General features: G+C 28.8%; 1 protein-coding gene and 1 long non-coding RNA gene across 2 annotated transcripts in view; one reads left to right on the top strand and one right to left on the bottom strand.

Moving 5' to 3' along the window:
- Positions 1 to 8,043, top strand: part of LOC111684874 (GTPase-activating protein CdGAPr) — a 51,716-nt gene that overhangs the window by 33,385 nt on the left and 10,288 nt on the right. The window lies entirely within an intron of this gene.
- On the bottom strand, positions 738 to 7,928 carry LOC124418551. Its single transcript, XR_006940068.1, has 2 exons — positions 7,400 to 7,928; positions 738 to 858 (listed from the first exon to the last, which is right to left on the bottom strand). It is a non-coding gene; the product is annotated as an uncharacterized LOC124418551 (long non-coding RNA).

Here is an 8,043-nt window from a genome sequence, read left to right as displayed (position 1 = left end):
TATAGTCCCGACTATAGACTGTTCTATAGTCTAGATTATAGACTGTTCTATAGTCCAGACTATAGACTGTTCCATAGTCCAGACTATAGACTGTTATATAGTCCAGACTATAGACTGTTCTATAGTTCAGACTATAGACTGTTCTATAGTCCAGACTATATACTGTTCTATAGTGCAGACTATATACTGTTCTATAGTGCAGACTATAGTCTGTTCTATAGTCCAGACTATAGTCTGTTCTATAATCAAGACTATAGAATTTTCTATTAATTAAAATATATAAAGATCTGTCTATAGATCTATATTACATAAAAAATTTACCCCCCCCCCCCCCCACTACATATAAATTTCTTTGTTTACCACTTAAATTCACGGCAACTTTATTTGATTCCAAATTTTACAAAATTTTCAAAATAAATTGGAAAGTTTATCTCATTTTCTTTTATGTATATATTATTTTGAAAATTCTTTAAAAATTTTAAACTTTTTATATTTATTTTATTACATGTTAATATATAACAATTTCCTAATATTTTTTCAATAACCTTGAAATTCCACACACACAATCATAAAATTTGGCAATATCTGGCAACTTTTAAAACAATTTTGAAACAAAACAAAGAATTCTCATTAAGTTAAGAAATAATTCCTTTAAATGAAAAAAATCAGGGTCAAGTATTTTTTTTAAGAAAAAATAAAAACTATTTTTATAAACAAAATAAAAATATAATAAAAAAAATTACCTTTTTTTTATTAAACGTTTTGTAAAAATTATTTAATCCAAAAACTCTGCCAAGCGGCCCACAAATGTTGTTGATTATTTGTTTATATTTTTTTTTTTAAATTATTGTTATTTTTCTGTTAGGAAAAAAATAATTTATCATACTTTTCTTTTTATTTTTTTTTTTTTTTTTTTTTTTTAATTTATTATTTCATTTATTGATTTATAAACAAAATATAAGCTGTTGATAAATATTTTTTTGTGTTACAATTTTTAAGGTTTTCAATTAAAAAATAAATCACTTTATTTAATAGCAAAATAAAATTTAAACAAAAAACAACATGTTTGTCAAACACTAAAAACGAATTAATTTAAAAACTTACAAAAACAATAACAAAACTTAAAAAATTAAACAAAAAAACTCTTACAAAATATTTACTCATTTAAAATTTTTAAAGATTTTTATAGGTTTTTTTTTCATAAAAACCACCAAAAACTCATAAAAAAGAAATACATATTTTTTTTTTTTTTTTTTTTTGATTGACACTGACCTCGTTTCAAGTGAAACAACAAAAAATTTTTTTTTAAATATTTTTAAGACATTTTTAAAAGTTTTTCAGTCCACTGCTTGCAGCCTTTTAAATAATAAAAATAATTATATTTTATGTAGTTTTTACACATTTTTCTTTAATTTTTAATTTAATGCTTAATAAATGTGTTAATTTCAATATAAATTAAGATTTTTTAAATATTTTTTTATGATTAATTATTTCAATAATTAAATTTAAAAAAATGTTTCTTAAAAACAACTTATTTTCTTTATGCTAGAACAGAACTACAACTGAACTAGAAGAGAACTAAAACTGAACTCGAATTGAACTAGAACTGGACTAGAACTCAAATAGAAATGAACTAGAAATGAACTACAACTGAACTAGAATTGAACTAGAACTGAACTAGAACTGACCTAGAACTGAACTAGAACTGAACTAGAACTGAACTAGAACTGAACTAGAACTGAACTAGAACTGAACTAGAACTGAACTAGAACTGAACTAGAACTGAACTAGAACTGAACTAGAACTGAACTAGAACTGAACTAGAACTGAACTAGAACTGAACTAGAACTGAACTAGAACTGATCTAGAACTGAACTAGAACTGAACTAGAACCGAACTAGAACTGAACTAAACCTGAACTAGAACTGAATTAGAACAGAAATAGAACTGAAATAGTACTGAACTAAAACTGAACTAGAACTGAACTTGAACTGAACTAGAACTGAACTAGAACTGAACTTGAACTGAACTAGAACTGAACTAGAACTGAACTTGAACTGAACTAGAACTAAACTATAACTGAACTATAACTGAACTAGAACTGAACTAGAACTGAACTAGAACTGAACTAGAACTGAACTAGAACTGAACTAGAACTGAACTAGAACTGAACTAGAACTGAACTAGAACTGAACTAGAACTGAACTAGCACTGAACTAGAACTGAACTAGAACTGAACTAGAACTGAACTAGAACTGAACTAGAACTGAACTAGAACTGAACTAGAACTGAACTAGAACTGAACTAGAACTGAACTAGAGCTGAACTAGAACTGAACTAGAACTGAACTAGAACTGAACTAGAACTGAACTAGAACTGAACTAGAACTAGAACAGAACTAGAACTGAACTAGAACTGAACTAGAACTGAACTAGAACTGAACTAGAACTGAACTAGAACTTAACTAGAACTGAACTAGAACTGAACTAGAACTTAACTAGAACTGAACTAGAACTGAACTAGAACTGAACTAGAACTAAACTAGAACTGAACTAGAACTGAACTAGAACTGAACTAGACCTGAACTAGAACTGAACTAGAACTGAACTAGAACTGAACTAGTACTGAACTAGAACTGAACTAGAACTGAACTAGAACTGAACTAGAACTGAACTAGAACTGAACTAGAACTGAACTAGAACTGAACTAGAACTGAACTAGAACTGAACTAGAACTGAACTAGAACTGAACTAGAACTGAACTAGAACTGAACTAGAACTGAACTAGAACTGAACTAGAACTGAACTAGAACTGAACTAGAACTGAACTAGAACTGAACTAGAACTGAACTAGAACTGAACTAGAACTGAACTAGAACTGAACTAGAACTGAACTAGAACTGAACTAGAACTGAACTAGAACTGAACTAGAACTGAACTAGAACTGAACTAGAACTGAACTAGAACTGAACTAGAACTGAACTAAAACTGAACTAGAACTGAACTAGAACTGAACTAGAACTGAACTAGAACTGAACTAGAACTGAACTAGAACTGAACTAGAACTGAACTAGAACTGAACTAGAACTGAACTAGAACTGAACTAGAACTGAACTAGAACTGAACTAGAACTGAACTAGAACTGAACTAGAACTGAACTAAACCTGAACTAAAAAAAAAAAAAAACTAGAACTGAACTAGAACTGAAATAGTACTGAACTAAAACTGAACTAGAACTGAACTTGAACTGAACTAGAACTGAACTAGAACTGAACTTGAACTGAACTAGAACTAAACTATAACTGAACTATAACTGAACTATAACTGAACTAGAACTGAACTAGAACTGAACTAGAACTGAACTAGAACTGAACTAAACCTGAACTAGAAATGAACTAGAACTGAACTATAACTGAACTATAACTGAACTATAACTGAACTAGAACTGAACTAGAACTGAACTAGAACTGAACTAGAACTGAACTAGAACAGAACTAGAACTAAACTAGAACTGAACTAGAACTGAACTAGAACTGAACTAGAACTGAACTAGAACTGAACTAGAACTGAACTAGAACTGAACTAGAACTGAACTAAAACTGAACTAGAACTGAACTAGAACTGAACTTGAACTGAACTAGAACTGAAATAGAACTGAAATAGTACTGAACTAGAACTGAACTTGAACTGAACTAGAACTGAACTAGAACTGAACTAGAACTGAACTAGAACTGAACTAGAACTGAACTAGAACTAAACTATAACTGAACTATAACTGAACTAGAACTGAACTAGAACTGAACTAGAACTGAACTAGAACTGAACTAGAACTGAACTAGAACTAAACTAGAACTGAACTAGAACTGAACTAGAACTGAACTAGAACTGAACTTGAACTGAACTAGAACTGATTTATAACTGAACTAGAACTGAACTAGAACTGAACTAGAACTGAACTAGAACTGAACTAGAACTGAACTAAAACTGAACTAGAACTGAACTAGAACTGAACTAGAACTGAACTAGAACTGAACTAGAACTGAACTAGAACTGAACTAGAACTGAACTAGAACTGAACTAGAACTGAACTAGAACTGAACTAGAACTGAACTAGAACTGAACTAGAACTGAACTAGAACTGAACTAGAACTGAACTAGAACTGAACTAGAACTGAACTAGAACTGAACTAGAACTGAACTAGAACTGAACTAGAACTGAACTAGAACTGAACTAGAACTGAACTAGAACTGAACTAGAACTGAACTAGAACTGAACTAGAACTGAACTAGAACTGAACTAGAACTGAACTAGAACTGAACTAGAACTGAACTAGAACTAAACTAGAACTTAAATAGAATAGAACTAGATCTTACTAGAACTGAACTAGACTGTTTTCTCCCGCATTCCTTATATTTTCCAGAATCCATTCGTAAATTTTGAAGAAAATTTATAGGAATTTTGTTAAAATCTTATTTATGTTTATTTGATTTCTTTTAACATTATTTAGGTTTAAAATTTCATGTTGATTGCTTATTTTTGTTTAAATTTTTGCTAAATTTTATTGTTAAATTATTGTATATTTTTTTTCATTTTTCTTTAATTACTAAACGAATTTTCTTTAAATTGGTGAAATTTTTTAATAGTTTTACTTTTTGCTTAAATTTTAATACTTTAATATTTAAAATTTTTATTTTTTATAAACAATTTAATTTATTTAAAATTGTATATATTTTTTAAATAACTTTGTTCCAATTTTTGATATTTATCACATTTTAAACATTAAAATTTTTCATTTTTTAATATAAAATTTTATTTAATAACTTTTTTTTTTAAATTTTCAATATTTTTTAACTGAACTAGAACTGAACTAGAACTAGAACTGAACTAGAACTGAACTAGAACTGAACTAGAACTGAACTAGAACTGAACTGAACTAGAACTGAACTAGAACTGAACTAGAACTGAACTAGAACTGAACTAGAACTGAACTAGAACTGAACTAGAACTGAACTAGAACTGAACTAGAACTGAACTAGAACTGAACTAGAACTGAACTAGAACTGAACTAGAACTGAACTAGAACTGAACTAGCACTGAACTAGAACTGAACTAGAACTGAACTAGAACTGAACTAGAACTGAACTAGAACTGAACTAGAACTGAACTAGAACTGAACTAGAACTGAACTAGAACTGAACTAGAGCTGAACTAGAACTGAACTAGAACTGAACTAGAACTGAACTAGAACTGAACTAGAACTAGAACAGAACTAGAACTGAACTAGAACTGAACTAGAACTGAACTAGAACTGAACTAGAACTGAACTAGAACTGAACTAGAACTGAACTAGAACTGAACTAGAACTGAACTAGAACTTAACTAGAACTGAACTAGAACTGAACTAGAACTGAACTAGAACTAAACTAGAACTGAACTAGAACTGAACTAGAACTGAACTAGACCTGAACTAGAACTGAACTAGAACTGAATTAGAACTGAACTAGAACTGAACTAGTACTGAACTAGAACTGAACTAGAACTGAACTAGAACTGAACTAGAACTGAACTAGAACTGAACTAGAACTGAACTAGAACTGAACTAGAACTGAACTAGAACTGAACTAGAACTGAACTAGAACTGAACTAGAACTGACTTAGAACTGAACTAGAACTGAACTAGAACTGAACTAGAACTGAACTAGAACTGAACTAGAACTGAACTAGAACTGAACTAGAACTGAACTAGAACTGAACTAGAACTGAACTAGAACTGAACTAGAACTGAACTAGAACTGAACTAGAACTGAACTAGAACTGAACTAGAACTGAACTAGAACTGAACTAGAACTGAACTAGAACTGAACTAGAACTGAACTAGAACTGAACTAGAACTGAACTAGAACTGATCTAGAACTGAACTAGAACTGAACTAGAACCGAACTAGAACTGAACTAAACCTGAACTAGAACTGAATTAGAACAGAAATAGAACTGAAATAGTACTGAACTAAAACTGAACTAGAACTGAACTTGAACTGAACTAGAACTGAACTAGAACTGAACTTGAACTGAACTAGAACTGAACTAGAACTGAACTTGAACTGAACTAGAACTAAACTATAACTGAACTATAACTGAACTAGAACTGAACTAGAACTGAACTAGAACTGAACTAGAACTGAACTAGAACTGAACTAGAACTGAACTAGAACTGAACTAGAACTGAACTAGAACTGAACTAGAACTGAACTAGAACTGAACTAGAACTGAACTAGAACTGAACTAGAACTGAACTAGAACTGAACTAGAACTGAACTAGAACTGAACTAGAACTGAACTAGAACTGAACTAGAACTGAACTAGAACTGAACTAGAACTGAACTAGAACTGAACTAGAACTGAACTAGAACTGAACTAGAACTGAACTAGAACTGAACTAGAACTGAACTAGAACTGAACTAGAACTGAACTAGAACTGAACTAGAACTGAACTAGAACTGAACTAGAACAGAACTAGAACTGAACTAGAACTGAACTAGAACTGAACTAGAACTGAACTAGAACTGAACTAGAACTGAACTAGAACTAAACTAGAACTGAACTAGATCTTAAATAGAATAGAACTAGAGCTTACTAGAACTGAACTAGACTGTTTTCTCCCGCATTCCTTATATTTTCCAGAATCCATTCGTAAATTTTGAAGAAAATTTATAGGAATTTTGTTTAAATCTTATTTATGTTTATTTGATTTCTTTTAACATTATTTAGCTTTAAAATTTCATGTTGATTGCTTATTTTTGTTTAAATTTTTGCTAAATGTTATTGTTAAATTATTGTATATTTTTTTCATTTTTCTTTAATTACTAAACGAATTTTCTTTAAATTGGTGAAATTTTTTAATAGTTTTACTTTTTGCTTAAATTTTAATACTTTAATATTTAAAATTTTTATTTTTTATAAACAATTTAATTTATTTAAAATTGTATATATTTTTTAAATAACTTTGTTCCAATTTTTGGTATTTATCACATGTTAAACATTTTTTGTTAAAATTTTAAATTTTTTAATAACAAATTTTATTTAATAATACTTCTTTTTTTAATATTTTTTCAAAAATTTTATTATTCTATATTTTAATTTATTTTAATTTTATTTGATTCTCTTTTATTTATTTATTTTTTTATTTATTTAAATTGTCCGTGATTTATTTTGAATTTATTTGATTTTTTTCTTAATTTTCCTATTTATTTTTCTTTTATTATTCATTTCTTTTAAGTTTTCAACATTTTTTCTTTAAACTAAATATTTTCTTTAAATTTTCATTTTCATTCATTTTAAAAACTAATTTTCTTTTTCACACACATTATTTATAAATCAATTTAATATTTTTTATAAATTACCTTAAAAAAATACACTTTTTATCGTATTTATTTACACTTATAGAAAAAAATTATCACACACGCGCGTTTTTTGTATTTTTTCTACAAAAAACAAAAATTTCTTACAAAAAAATTTTACGTTTTTCTCCAAACCGCCTTCTCGTTTTCGTGTTTAAAGTATGACTAAAATGTGCGATTTCATTGAATATTGTCTAAAGGCCCTATTAAAATAGACAAAAACAACAACAACATATACAAAACACATGGAGCAGCAGCTAAGAGCAGCAACAACAACAACGAAACACTTACGAGAAACGAAGTAGAAGAAGAAAAAGAAGGAGAGTATGATAGAAAAACAAAAACAAATAATCACTTGTTCAAGAAGCAATTGTATAGATCAGGCATGGAAATTACAGTGTAATTGTAAATTTTTAACATGAGGTATGGAGAAGAAGAATAGTAAATTATAAACTAGATTGAAGAAAAGACTATAGTCTAACATTAAAAATAGATTATAGAGTAGTCTAGTCTATAGTCTAGTATATAATCTAGTCTACAGTCTAGTCTAGTCTAGTCTATAGTCTAGTCGATAGTCTAGTCTATAGTCTAGTCTATAGTCTAGTCTATAGTCTAGTCTATAGTCTAGTCTATAGTCTAGTCTATAG

Source organism: Lucilia cuprina, chromosome 2 (genome assembly GCF_022045245.1).
Source record: "Lucilia cuprina isolate Lc7/37 chromosome 2, ASM2204524v1, whole genome shotgun sequence".
Classification (NCBI taxonomy): Eukaryota; Metazoa; Arthropoda; class Insecta; order Diptera; family Calliphoridae; genus Lucilia; species Lucilia cuprina.
Note: the sequence above shows the minus strand (reverse complement) of the source record. Positions and strands in the feature narration are given on the sequence as shown.